Source organism: Hyaena hyaena, unplaced genomic scaffold, assembly GCF_003009895.1.
Source record: "Hyaena hyaena isolate Hyena2069 unplaced genomic scaffold, ASM300989v1 scaffold_1322, whole genome shotgun sequence".
In the NCBI taxonomy this organism is placed as follows: Eukaryota; Metazoa; Chordata; class Mammalia; order Carnivora; family Hyaenidae; genus Hyaena; species Hyaena hyaena.
Genome location: NW_024081955.1, coordinates 99202 through 101671, shown reverse-complemented (window position 1 = coordinate 101671; position 2470 = coordinate 99202).

Here is a 2470-nt window from a genome sequence, read left to right as displayed (position 1 = left end):
AACTTTGAAATATACAATGCAATTTTAACTGCAGTCACCATGCTGTACATTACTTTCCAAGAATTTATCTTACTTTTTTTAATGTTTATTTATTTTTGAGAAAGAGATGGAGAAAGCAAGTAGGGGAGGGTCAGAGAGAGGAGACACAGAATCCGAAGCAGACTCCAGGCTCCCAGCTGTCAGCACAGAGTTCAACGTGGAGTTCAAACCCACCAACCTTGAGATCATGACCAGAGCCAAAGTCAGACGCTTAACAGACTGAGCCACCCAGGTGCCTCACCTCAGAATTTATTTATCTTACAACTGCAAGTTTTTATCTCTTGAACATCTTCACCAATTTCCCTCAACCCTGTCAGCCATTTGTATGTTTTCTTTGGAAAAATATCTATATAGTTTCTCTGCCTATTAGCTGTTTATTCCATTTAGATATTACATTTTTACTGAAGTAAAGAATGATGACTATTTCTCTATGTATGATTGATTTTCATGAATTTATACCAAAACTAATGTAAGGCATAAAAATTTCAAGAGTGTTCTTTTTAAGCCAATGGAATTTTTTTCTTCAACTATATGCATGGGTTCTTAAAAAGAACATCTGACACCAATTCTTTATGTAATTATTTTCTTTATTTCTCAGTAAAGAAAGAATGCAAATATGATACTATGTACTACTACTAAGTTTTTAAACTTTTGTAGGGAAAAGTAATTATTCTTAGACCAACTATGTAATATATAGATAAATAGACAGAGAATATCTCTGAACTTTTCACACCAAAAGACATTTTGTGGGCTTGAATTCTCAGCCTGATGGAGTTCATGTGGCTCTAAACTAACATTACTATAATTAAATTTTAATTAACTGATTTAAAAAAATTTAAACATCCAGAAGACACAGTGTCAGAAAACTTCTCTTTATACTTAAAAACTTATAATCTAGTAGCTTGGTTAAGACAAAATCCCCAAATTTACACACAAGATCAGAATTAATAAAAATGTTTATTTCTACATTTCTAGATTTTGGTTTGATCCAGAATGAAATAAGTGGTTAACTTGAAAATCTCAAGTTTTTGTTAACCAATTGGTGGGTTAAAAAAAAAAAAATTCAGGACGCCTATGCAGAGACATAGCATGAAAACATTAATAAACAAAGAACAGATCTTTGTCATTTTAATGATTTTAAACTTACAGCATGTGCCCATTGCAGGAACTTTGGACAGACAGGAAAATATTTCTGTCATTGTGATTTTATATGACAGTGAATCTGAGACTGAGTATTTCTGCTCTGAGACTGTGTATATGACTATTGTCTTAGTTGTTATCTAATCTGGAAAAATGTCAGGAAGCACTTGAGCTATTATGCTGACAGAGAAATCTTTCAAGAGATGGGACTTGAAATGCCCTCCTAAAGTTTTGCATGTATCTTAAAGTACCAAGTCCAGCCTAGAGTTATTAGAGCTCATAAGATGCTATCTTGAGTGTCTATTTCAGATTTGCTGAAATATGCTAACGAAGGCAAGGACCTAGAGCCTGACGTAAAATAAAACCATGTGGGTAAGAGTTCTAATTCTTCTTAAAGAATCAAGATTAATGGCTGTATGTTTGAAAAACAATGCACTCAGTTGGAAAGGAGGACATTCTTGTGAAGGTAGTGGACTGAACTAATGAGAATAGTTCCTTGTATTAAAACATATAAATATTCGGGGAGCCTGGTTACTTCAGTAGGTTAAGCATCTAACTCTTGGTTTTGGCTCAGGTCATGGTCTCATGGTTTTTGAGTTCAAGCCCCATGTCTGGCTTTGCATTGTCAATGTGAAACCTGCTTGGGATTCTCTCTCCCTGTCTCTACCACTCTCTCTCTCTCTCTCTCACTTCTTTTCTCTCTCTTAAAATAAATAAGTAAATTTTTAAAAAATTCTAGTTACTGTTTTAAGAATATGTAATTAATCAAAAGAAGAAAGCAATCAATTCAGTTACAAGGAGAAAAACAGATGAAGTAGCACCGTGAGTGGGAATTAAGGCCAACATATCAGGGGGTATCAAAAGCTGATATGCACATAAGTCCAGTCAGAAAATTAGTCATGTCCTGGACCTTCACATTCAGCGCATCTCACAGGGAGATGAAATTGAGCATCTTGCATTAGATCAACATTGAGGAAATGCTGGCTTATCTTTGACATGAGACTATAAATATTTATCCCAGTGGCTCAGCTATGAAGTGAGGAAACGATGCTTATTAATCAAGAATGAATTTACAACACTAGATAAAAAATTAATCTTATTTTTGAACTTTTAAAAAATGTTTTTTTTTTTTTTGAGAGAGAGACAGAGTGGGGGAGGGGGCAGAGAGAGAGGGAGACACAGAATCTGAAGCAGGCTTCAGGCTCTTGAGCTGTCACCACAGAGACTGATATGGGGCTTGAACTTACAAACTATGAGATCATGACCTGAGCTGAGGTTGGCCACCCAACTG